Source organism: Entelurus aequoreus, linkage group LG06, assembly GCF_033978785.1.
Source record: "Entelurus aequoreus isolate RoL-2023_Sb linkage group LG06, RoL_Eaeq_v1.1, whole genome shotgun sequence".
NCBI classification, from domain to species: Eukaryota; Metazoa; Chordata; class Actinopteri; order Syngnathiformes; family Syngnathidae; genus Entelurus; species Entelurus aequoreus.
Genome location: NC_084736.1, coordinates 39,598,992 through 39,611,530, shown reverse-complemented (window position 1 = coordinate 39,611,530; position 12,539 = coordinate 39,598,992). Strand labels below are relative to the sequence as shown.

The 12,539-nt window shown below is 44.9% G+C and overlaps 1 protein-coding gene across 4 annotated transcripts in view; it reads left to right on the top strand.

Annotated features, from left to right (window-relative positions):
- Positions 1-10,797: 10,797 nt before the first annotated feature.
- The window catches only part of lrrc8ab (leucine rich repeat containing 8 VRAC subunit Ab), a 48,708-nt gene continuing 46,966 nt past the window's right edge, over positions 10,798-12,539 (top strand). For all 4 annotated transcript variants that reach the window (XR_009826546.1, XR_009826545.1, XM_062050722.1 and 1 more), the window contains exon 1: positions 10,798-10,959. The gene's annotated coding sequence lies outside the window, so the exon portion shown is untranslated. The remainder of the gene's footprint in view (positions 10,960-12,539) is intronic.

Genomic DNA, 12,539 nt, shown 5'->3' with positions numbered 1-12,539 from the left:
GGTGTCAGCCGAGGAGCAGGAACTGGAGCTTGAGCCAGCCGAGGAGTAGGAACTGGAGCAGGTGCTAGCCGAGAAGCAGGAACTGGAGCTTGAGCCAGCCGAGGAGCAGGAACTGGAGCAGGTGCTAGCCGAGAGGCAGGAACAGGAGCAGGTGCTAGCCGAGGAGCAGGAACAGGAGCAGGTGCTAGCCGAGGAGCAGGAACAGGAACTGGAGATGGTGTTGTTTGCAGGCCCACCGGAGATGATGGTGGCGTCTGCAGGCCCACCAGAGATGATAGTGGCATCTGCAGGCCCACCGGAGATGATGGTGGCGTCTGCAAACCCACCGGAGATGATGGTGGCGTCTGCAAGCCCACCGGAGATGATGGTGGCGTCTGCAAGCCCACTGGAGATGATGGTGGCGTCTGCAGGCCCACCCGGGCTGAGGTTAGCCATGTGCATGGCGGAGGTGGTCTAGCTGGGGGTTGCGGCTTGGCATGCCAACGGACTGGTGGCGGAGGACGGGCTGGAGGTTGCTGCTTGGCTGGACGCAGCTGAGCCATCCCACCAGCACAGCTCCCGGCCCAGCCCCCCCCCCCCCCTCAAGGACCACATACCAGACGCGCTCCCTGCGGTCTGGGACTCTCTTTAGGGGTGGGTGGAGGGAGGTCAGGAGGGGGGTAGACTCCTCCCCTTTAAATTGTCCAGAAAATCTTCTCCCACCCCCCACCTGAGATTGTTTGGGAGGACGAGAGGAAAAAGTCACTGACGTGGGCGGGGCTTGAGTCCTTAGGGGCGGAGTCCAAAAATCAGGTGACTGGGATTGACTAAATCTAACTTTTGAAAAAATGTCCTGATAATATTTTATTTTAGGAATGAAGTCTTTAGGAGGCGGCTGACAGAAAGAGTTAGAAGATTGAAAAAAAAGGTCCTGGTCTCTGACGTCATCGGAAGTGGGCAGAGTGACGTCATCAAAAGTGGATGGAGTGAAGTTGTCAGTGCGGGTCTCCAGCTGACTGACAGCCCAATCGGTAAATTGTTTGGCAAAATGAGTGATGGGATTACCGAACATCGGCGGCGAGGAAGACTAGGCTGTTTGTGGCGACTTGCTGTCCGGAGGAGGAGTTTGGGGGAACGACGCATCTTGGCGGCGAAACAAAGCCTTTTTGGCTGGCTTCCGTCCTCACCAGCGCGTCTACATCTCCTCGAAGTCTGTGGCGAAGGAACTGTCTGCTGGCTTCCTTCTGTCACGTGGGGGTCGCATATTTATGCGGGATTGTTCCTCCAATGCAACACGGACAAACGTGAAGGTAAGAGATGATTTATTTAAAGGCCTACTGAAATGAATTTTTTTTATTTAAACGGGAATAGCAGATCCATTCTATGTGTCATACTTGATCATTTCGCGATATTGCCATATTTTTGCTGAAAGGATTTAGTATAGAACAACGACGATAATGATCGCAACTTTTGGTATCTGATAAAAACAACCCTTGACCCTACCGGAAGTAGCGTGACGTCACAAGACGAAGGATTCCACACAATTCCCCGTTGTTTACAATGGAGCGGGAGACATTCGGACCGAGATAGCGACGATTACCCATTAATTTGAGCGAGGATGAAAGATTCGTGGATGAGGAACGTTAGAGTGCTAGAATGCAGTGCAAGACATATCTTTTTTCGCTCTGACCGTAACTTAGGTACAAGCTGGCTCATTGGATTCCACACTCTCTCCTTTTTCTATTGTGGATCACGGATTTGTATTTTAAACCACCTCGGATACTATATCCTCTTGAAAATGAGAGTCGAGAACGCGAAATGGACATTCACAGTGACTTTTATCTCCACGACAATACATCGACAAAACACTTTAGCTACAGAGCTAACGTGATAGCATCAGGCTAAAATGCAGATAGAAACAACATTTTAAAAAACCCTGACTGGAAGGATAGACAGAAGATCAACAATACTATTAAACCATGAACATGTAAATACACGGTTAATAATTTTCAGCTTGGCGAAGCTAAAAAAATAGAAGCTAACTTAGTTAGCTACAGAGCGGCGGCGGCGGGCGTTGTAGCTTTCAACGACACCCCGGCCGCCATCAGAGTCAGCAAGAAACATATATTTCCCCAAATTTACGTACGTGACATGCACATATCGACACGCACGTACGGGCAAGCGATCAAATGTTTGGAAGCCAAAGCTGTACTCACCGTAGTGCGTCTGCTATCCAGCTCAAACACAACCTCCTGGTGTTGCTGTAGTCCGCCGCTAATACACCTTTCGCACCTACAACTTTCTTATTTGCAGTCTCCATTGTCCATTAAACAAATTGCAAAAGATTCACCAACACAGATGTCCAGAATACTGTGGAATTGTTCGATGAAAACAGAGCTTTTTGTATGGTGACACATTGGGTCAGAATACTTCCGTTGTCCTCGCGACGTCACGCGCATACGTCATCCTCCAAAGGCGTTTTGAACCGGAAGTTCCCCGGGAAATTTAAAATTGCACTTTATAAGTTAACCCGGCCGTATTGGCATGTGTTGCAATGTTAAGATTTCATCATTGATATATAAACTATCAGACTGCGTGGTCGGTAGTAGTGGGTTTCAGTAGGCCTTTAACATAAATCATAGGCAAACAGAAAACAAGCAAAAGAAAAGCGTGCAGAACGCATGGGAAGCTAAGGCTAACACTTAGCACAGAACTGAGACAACTAGGCACAGAGTCTAGAACAGGAACACGAATCAGGAATATCAAAACGTGACTGTTGCTTACCGCAAACAAGAAGCCAGGACGAGTGAACAGAAAAGCAGGCTTAAATAGTGTCTCTTGATTAGGCGCAGGTGTGCTTCCCGAATAACAGAGGCAGGTGAAAATAATATGTAACCATGGTAACAAACTCAAACAAGGAAGTGCACGACCAGGAACTGAGGGAGTCCAAAACAAACCGAAAATACAAAACATGATCCAGACCACGGATCATGACAAAAATGTTTTCAGTGATTGTTTTATATATATTTTTTATATATGTCGCTTTGGATAAAAGCGACATTAGAGTGGGGTATTCATATCCATATGAATAGCCCATCGGACCCTCAGTGCGTGGCGCTCCAGACTATAGACTTAGACTTAGACTTCGACTTCCTTTTTATCGTCATTCAAATTTGAACTTTACAGTACAGATAAGAACAACATTTCGTTACATAAGCTCATGGTAGTGCAGGATAAAAAAGCAATAAGGTGCATATATAAATAAATAAATAAATAGATTACTGTACAGATAAATATATTGCACTTTTTCACATGCGTCCACGTTTATGGATGTATGTTATATTGTCTTTTTTATTCCAGCGAGTTAATCCATTTTGGGGGGAGTTGAGGGGATAATTTAATTATGATGCGTTCAAGAGTCTTACGGCCTGAGGGAAGAAGCTGTTACAGAACCTGGAGGTTCTGCTTCTGAGGCTGCGGAACCTCTTTCTAGAGTCCAGTAGTGAAAACAGTCCTTGGTGGGGGTGGGAGGAGTGTTTGCAGATTTTCTGACCCCTGGTCAGGCAGCGGCTTTTTGCGATCTCCTGTATAGGAGGAAGAGGAGTCCTGATGATCTTTTCCGCCGTCCTCACCACTCTCTAGAGAGACTTCCAGTCTGAGGCATTGCAAGGTCCAGTCCAGACAGAGATGCTGTTGGTCAGTAGGCTCTCTATAGTGCCTCTGTAGAATGTGGTGAGAATGGGGGGAGGGAGCTGTGCTCTTTTCATCTGACGCAAAAAGTGCATGACGCTGCTGAGCTCTTTATACAAGAGCTCCGGTGTGTAGGGACCAGGTTATATTGTCAGTTATCTGCACCCCCAGGAACTTGGTGCTGCTTACTATCTCCACCGCTGTGCCGTCGATGAAGAGTGGAGCGTGGCTGGACTGGTGCTTCCTGAAGTCAACGATGATCTCCTTGGTCTTGTCGACATTCAGGACCAGGTTGTTGGTTCTGCACCATTCAACCAGATGTTTCAACTCTTCCCTGTAGTCCATGTCGTTATTGTCACGGATGAGGCCCACTACTGTCGTGTCGTCCGCATACTTCACAATGTGGTTGGTAGTGGACCTAGCGCAGCAGTCATGAGTCATCAACGTGAACAGCAGCGGACTTAGGACGCAGCCCTGGGGGGAGCCGGTGCTCAGGGAGATGGCACTGGAGGTTTTGTTGCCCACTCTCACAGATTGGGGTCTGTCTGTGAGGAAGTCAAGCAGCCAGTTGCATAGGGGGGTACTGAATCCAAGGGGGGCCAGTTTGCTCACCAAGTGCTGCGGGATGATGGTGTTGAATGCTGAGCTGAAGTCCAGAAACAACATCCGCACGTGTGTGTCCTTTCCTTCCAGATGTTCTAAGCTCAGGTGGAGTGCAGAGGAGATGGCGTCCTCTGTGGAGCGGTTAGGGCGATAAGCAAACTGGTATGGGTCGAATGTGGGGGGAAGTCTGGAGACAATATATTCCTTTACCAGCCCCTCGAAGCACTTCATTATGATAGGGGTGAGTGCAACGGGGCGGTAATCATTGAGGGAGGAGATTGTGGTTTTTTTTGGCACTGGAATGATTGTGGCCGTCTTAAAGCATGATGGTACCACAGCCTGGGTCAGCGAGATGTTGAAGATGTCTGTGAGAACCCCAGCCAGCTGGTCTGCACATCCCTTAAGCACCTTGCCCGGTATGTCATCAGGTCCTGGTGCTTTCCGGGGGTTCACTCTCCTCAGGGTTTTCCGGACATCCGCTATGTCCAGGTTGAGCGGCTCCTCATCAGGGCGAGTGATAGATTTTCTCGCCGGAGTGGTGTTAAGTGCCTCAAACCTTGCAAAGTAGTTGTTAAGGTAATCTAGGAAGCTGATACTGTTGTCACAGGGACAGGGGGCAGCTTTATAGTCTGTGATGACCTGTATGCCCTGCCACATTCGTCTAGTGTTTGTGGGGTTCTCGAAGAAGTCCTGCACTTTCTGACTGTGAGCACGCTTTGCAACCTTAATTGCACGGTTCAGGTTAGCTCTGGCTGTTTTTAATGCCGCCATGTCGCCAGACTTAAAAGCCTTGTTCCGAGCCTTCAGCATTGCACGTACCTCACTGTTCATCCAGGGTTTCTCGTTGGCCCGTGTGGGGATGTTCTTGATCACACTGACATCCTCCATGCATTTCTGAATGTATGCGGACAGAGACTCTGCATACTCCACCACACGTGTGTGGTGATTTTCGGTGGCGGCTGCCTTGAACATGTCCCAGTCTGTGGTTTCGAAGCAGTCTTGTAATGCTGACATTGCTCCCTCTGGCCAGGTCCTCACCTGCTTCACTGTAGCTTGCTTCCTGATCAGCAGGGGCTTGTATGCAGGAATTAGCATCACAGATAGATGATCTGAGGAGCCGAGGTGGGGGCGTGGTGCAGCTTTATACGCCTGTTTAACATTACTATACACAAAGTCCAATCTGCTTCCACCCCTGGTTGCAAAATTCACATATTGATGGAAATGAGGGAACACTGTTTTCATGTTAGCTTGATTAAAATCCCCTACCATGATGAAAACTCCCTCTGGATGTGTAGATTGCAGTTAATTGATGGAGCAGTACAAAGCATTCAAAGCTTCTTTGGTGTTAGCACTGGGAGGAATGTACACTACTGTGAAGATCATAGCACTGAATTCCCTGGGTAAATAAAATGGCCTGCATTTTATAGTTAATAGTTCTACATCAGGAGAGCAGTGACATGATACTATCTTCCCATTATTGCACCAGTTGTTGTTGACGTTTATATACAAACACCACCGCCTCTGGATTTACCGGGGGAGAGTGCTGCTCCTGTCCGACCGAAACATAGTTAGCCCCCTCGATGCTAATTGCCTCGTCCGTAATGGATGGTTTCAACCACGTTTCTGTGAGAAATATGGTGCAACAGTCTCTCATCTTGTGTCTTGCATTTAAATCCAGCTTCAGGTAGTCCAGTTTGTTCTCCAGGGAGCGGACGTTTGAAAGCAGGATGGAAGGAAGCGGCGTTCTGCGAGGATTAGCCTTTAGCTTTGTTGTTAGCCCCGCTCAGCATCCCCGCTTCTGCTTCCGATCACACCGCTTACGCCTCTTCCGTTGACGGTCCCCGCTGGTACTTGACTCCGCTGCGTCAAAGGCCGCTGGATGTAGCCGGCGTAGAATTCCCATGCTAGCGAGGAGGTCCAACGTACACGCATCTTTCAGTCCAAAACGGCCCGATCTATCCTACTGTATGTGTGTTTATGTGTGCGTACACATGAAAAACATAACATTTACAGAATTTTGCAGTATTTTTGCCAAAATGTTCTATTACTACCATGAGCGTCTGCAAGCCGCAGCCCGTCAGGGCGCCGCCATCTTGACACCACAGCTATAATTGATAGCTGTGGTCTTACACAAATAATAAATGAACCCACGCATCGCAACAGTAATACGACAGATTTAGTGCTTGTCAGGGGTGTCACCACCTCCAAAGTTATTATACACCCGTATACTAAAGTAATGTCCGATCATTACCTTATAAAATTCGAAGTTCTGACTCATTGTCAACAAGTTAATAATAATAATAACTGCTATAGCAGCCGCAACATTAATGCTGCCACAACAATGACTCTTGCTGACCTACTGCCTTCGGTAATGGCACCATTCCCAAATTATGTCGGCTCTATTGATAACCTCACTAACAACTTTGACGACATCCTGCGCGAAACCATTGATAGTATAGCACCGCTAAAGCAAAAAAGGACCCCTAAAAGGCGTACCCTATGGTTTACAGAAGAAACTAGAGCTCATAAATTATTATGTAGAAAGCTGGAACGCAAATGGCGCGCGACTAAACTTGAGGTTTTCCATCAAGCATGGAGTGATAGTTTAATAACTTATAAACGCATGCTTACCTTGGCTAAAGCTAAATAGTACTCAAATCTCATCCACCTCAACAAAAACAATCCTAAATTTTTGTTTAGTACAGTAGCATCGTTAACCCAACAAGGTACTCCTCCCAGTAGCTCCACCCACTCGGCAGATGACTTTATGAATTTCTTTGATAAGAAAATTGAACTCATTAGAAAGGAGATTAAAGACAACGCATCCCAGCTACAACTGGGTTCTATTAACACAGATACGACTGTATATACGACGGATACCACCCTCCAAACTAGTCTCTCTCATTTTGATGAAATAACATTAGAGGAATTATTACGGCGTGTAAGTGGGATAAAACAAACAACATGTTTACTTGACCCACTTCCTGGGAAACTTATCAAGGAGATTTTTGTATTACTAGGTCCAGCAGTGCTAAATATTATAAACGTATCACTTTCCTCCGGCACTGTTCCCCTAGCATTCAAAAAAGCGGTTATTCCTCCTCTGCTCAAAAGACCTAACCTCGATCCTGACCTCATGGTAAACTACCGACCGGTCTCCCACCTTCCGTGTATTTCGAAAATTCTCGAAAAAATTGTTGCACAGCAGCTAAATGAACACTTAGTGTCTAACAATCTCTGTGAACCCTTTCAATCCGGTTTCAGGGCAAATCACTCTACGGAGACAGCCCTCGCAAAAATGACTAATGATCTATTGCTAACGATGGATTCTGATGCGTCATCTATGTTGCTGCTTCTTGATCTTAGTGCCGCTTTCGATATGGTCGATCATAATATTTTACTAGAGCGTATCAAAACACGTGTTGGTATGTCAGACTTAGCTTTGTCTTGGTTTAACTCTTATCTTACTGACAGGATGCAATGCGTCTCCCATAACAATGTGACCTCGGACTATGTTAAGGTAACGTGCAGAGTTCCCCAGGGTTCGGTTCTTGGCCCTGCACTCTTAAGTATCAGGCGACATCATACGCAAATACGGTGTTAGCTTTCACTGTTATGCTGATGACACCCAACTCTACATGCCCCTAAAGCTGACCAACACGCCGGATTGTAGTCAGCTGGAGGCGGGTCTTAATGAAATTAAACAATGGATGTCCGCTAACTTTTTGCAACTCAACGTCAAGAAAACGGAAATGCTGATTATCGGTTCTGCTAGACACCGACATTTATTTAATAATACCACCTTAACATTTGACAACCAAACAGTTACATAAGGCGACTCGGTAAAGAATCTGGGTATTATCTTCGACCCAACTCTCTCGTTTGAGTCACACATTAAAAGTGTTACTAAAACGGCCTTCTTTCATCTCTGTATTATCGCTAAAATTTGTTCCATTTTGTCCACTAGCGACGCTGAGATCATTATTCATGCGTTCGTTACGTCTCGTCTTGATTACTGTGACGTATTATTTTCGGGTCTCCCTATTTCTAGCATTAAAAGATTACAGTTGGTACAAAATGCGGCTGCTAGACTTTTGACAAGAACAAGAACGTTTGATCATATTACGCCCATACTGGCTCACCTGCACTGGCTTCCTGTGCACTTAAGATGTGACTTTAAGGTTTTACTACTTACGTATAAAATACTACACGGTCTAGCTCCAGCCTATCTTGCTGATTGTATTGTACCATATGTCCCGGCAAGAAATCTGCGTTCAAAGAACTCCGACTTATTAGTGATTCCCAGAGCCCCAAAAAAGTCTGTTTTCTATTGGGGCTCCAGTACTATGGAAAGCCCTCCCGGTAACAGTTAGAGATGCTACCTCAGTAGAAGCATTTAAGTCCCATCTTAAAACTCATTTTTATACTCTACCCTTTAAATAAACCCCCTTCTTAGACCAGTTGATCTGCCGTTTCTTTTCTTTTCTCCTCTGCCCCCCTCTATCTTGTGGAGAGGGAGACACACAGGTCCGGTGGCCATGGATGAAGTGCTGGCTGTCCAGAGTCGGGACCCGGGGTGGACCGCTCGCCTGTGCATCGGTAGGGGACATCTCTGCGCTGCTGACCCGTCTCCGCTCGGGATGGTTTCCTGCTGGCCCCACTATGGAATGGACTTCCAATAATATGTTAGATCCACTATGGACTGGACTTTCACAATACTATGTCAGACCCACTCGACATCCATTGCTTTCGGTCTCCCCTAGAGGGGAGATGTTACCCAAATATGCGGTCCTCTCCAAGGTTTCTCATAGTCATTCACATTGACGTCCCACTGTGGTGAGTTTTTCCTTGTCCTTATGTGGGCTTTGTACCGAGGATGTTGTTGTGGCTTGTGCAGCCCTTTGAGACACTTTGGATTTAGGGCTATATAAATAAACATTGATTGATTGATTGATTGATTGATTGATTGATTGATTGATTGATTGATTGATTGAAATACTTAAACATAAACATATGTGAACACTTGAAAGTCTTTATATCAGCTAAAACCACCAATCTGTTTCACTGGATTCAGAATAAAACCAAATTATGTCTTACCCAACAATGTTAGTATTTGAATATTGTTACTTGAAGACTTATTCCTGGTTACAATTATACTATTAAGAAAGTATTGTCTTATACTTTGCCTAAAATGACAATGCATCATAATCAGTGACGGCTGATGAATTTTGTTTTAGGTGGGGCTGAAAGTTTGTAAACCAAACCCCTGTAGGGGGGTCATCCTCCCCCAGAAGATTTCTTTGTGATTTTCACATACAAATATTGAAGATCTTTGCTCCTTCTCAACTCTGTATTCATATTCTTTTCACACAATACAACCAATAGTACGTTGATGTTAAATCTTACTTGTGAAAAGTAATCCCCCGATTCCTATTTTCAACAGTCCGCTCATTTGATCAGGAAAACGCTGAACACCAGCCCGGCATCTTTGTTTTCTACCTGTCAACTGTCAGTTTAGGCTGCTTGCCGGCTCCTCATCACCACTTCAAGGAGCCGGCCCAATTTCTCGCGTCTCAGCAGCCAATGCTGCGTCTACTTATAAGATGTCTATGGTTATAACGTCATTGCAAACACGGCAATCTGTTGCGTCCACTGCAGTTTGCTACCTTATTCATACTTTTTGTCAAGTGATTTTTTTTAAGCAGGGTTGCATGAGTTACCTACACTGAACGTTACGTTAGTCAATGTATCGCACACAGTAACGTAACGTTAGACGGCGGTCAGCAGCACCGCATATTTTAGCCACCTACAAAAAGACAAACATAGTCAAAAAAAGGTCAGTTAAAATGTATACTATATTAAGAATATGTGTACATATTGCATAGGGCCCTGACATCTAAAAAGTACAACTCTGTTCATTGTTATGTTCATGTATTTGTTATGTTTTTCATGTGTACGCACACATAAACACACATACAGTAGGAGATGAGATCAATGAGATAAGGTAAGAACAGGATAGAAACTGCTGTGGAACTAGTTACAATGCAATATGCCATGGAAATACAATGTTAACACTTTTGCGCAAATAAGTACAGTTGCACTTGTTTTTTCAAATGTGTTTATTCTGTAAAGGAATGAGTTAAATGTTTAAAATGACTGGTTAATAGTGCTATTATGAAGTGCAATGTCAGCACTATTTTTTCCCCTGCAATTTCAAATGCACTTGTTTTAATAAGTAAATACAGCGTTTTAAAAGCATACACAATCTGTGTAAATATATTAGTCTGCAGTTAAAAGGACTTGAAAGGACTCAAAACTCAAAATGCAGGACTTGGGACTTGACTTTACACTTGCAAAACAATGACTTGGTCCCACCTCTGCCTGATTGTAATTGTTCATTATAACAGATTTCTTAATATAATGAATTTAGTTTTTCCAAATAAAGTGGGGATTGTTGGCTGTTTTGCAATCAAAACAATGCATTGGGCATGACCGGAAGTGGCTTCTTCCTCTACGCTTATTATCAGGCAGGACACCGCCACCTACCGGATGGGCGGGTGCTGGGCTGAGTGGGCTCGGGGAAAACAGCAGCAATCGCTACTAGCCGCTAGCTACAAGAGGACGCAACTAATAGGCGAATATACGCTTCCTGCGGCGCTGGATTTAAAGAAAAATAATTTTAACACGGTAAGTCGACACTTTGAGGGGGTTTCACACGTCTTGTCATGGTGATTAAACGCTGGCGAGGATGCGGGGGACACAAAGAGCCAGGCGGTGAACATGTCGCATGTTAGCTAGTTAGCTCGCCCTGGCTAACATGGTCGCCTGGACGCGCTCTGTTGTTGATACTGTGTGTGCCTATTTGTATTTAAATACATTATTTAATCAAATACATGGATTATGTTTGGTTTCAACCAGACAAGGGGTGTCAAACTCATTTTAGATGGGGGGCAAAATCTACTCCCGAGTGGGTCGAACTGGTTAAAATCACGGCACGATAACTTAAAAATAAAGACAACTTCAGATTGTTTTCTTTGTTAGAAAATAGAATGCGGTTGATTACATCAGGTATAATTTTCTGATATGTTTGGAAGTAGCGTGTGTTTGTATTTGGTCTGATATTCCTTTAAAAAAAGAGGTTAAGCTGTCTTTCAGAAAGCAAACATAAGAAGGAGCTTAAAAAGTAGATGTGTTTCTGTCAGGGGGGTTCATCTGTGGAACAGCTTGGATGATTACTTCAAATGTTCCAGTTCCATTCACACATTTAAAAAACACTTAAGACCAATGTCTTGGGAAAATATATCACTCTTGAATCAACACTGTAGTTCATACTATGATCAATGTTAATTACAAACTAAATGTGGGATACAAATAATAATGGAAGTATAATTGTTTGTATATAGCAGGGGTCAGCAACCTTTACCACTCAAAGAGCCATTTTGGCAAGTTTCACAAATTAAAGAAAATAATGGGAGCCTCAAAAAAAAAATTAAATTTAAAATGAAAAACACCGCATATAAAGCTTTAATTGCTTTGTGCTATGTTAACCAGGGGTCTCAGACACACGCACCGGCACGCACTTTAATATGTAAATTTGATGTCAGTGCGGCCCGTGAGACTTAAATCAATGGCGCTTGATAGCTTCATACTTGCCAACCCTCTCATTATTTCCGGGAGACTCCCGAATATCAGGGAGTGATGGCACTGCTTTTGGTGCCCTCTACAGCCTACCCAAACAGTGTACCTGCTCGGCCACATGTAGAATGCAGCTTCAGCTTGCTCACGTAAGTGACAGCAAGGCGTACTAGCTCAGCAGCCACACAGCTTACACTGACGGTAGCCGTACCGTATAAAACAAATTTAACACTGTTACGTTACAAATATGCGCCACACTTTGAACCCACACCAAAAAAGAATGACAAACACATTTCTGGAGAACATCTGCACTGTAACACAACATAAACACAACACAATAAATACCCAGAATCCCATGCAGCACTAACTCTTCCGCTCAACCGACGCACGGAGGCGCATATTACGTTACAAATATGCGCCACACTTTGAACCCACACCAAAAAAGAATGACAAACACATTTCTGGAGAACATCTGCACTGTAACACAACATAAACACAACACAATAAATACCCAGAATCCCATGCAGCACTATCTCTTCCGCTCAACCGACGCACGGAGGGGGGCGGGGGGGGGGTTTGTGGTAGCGGGGGGTGTATAATCTAGACCGGAAGAGTTAGGGCTGCATGGGATT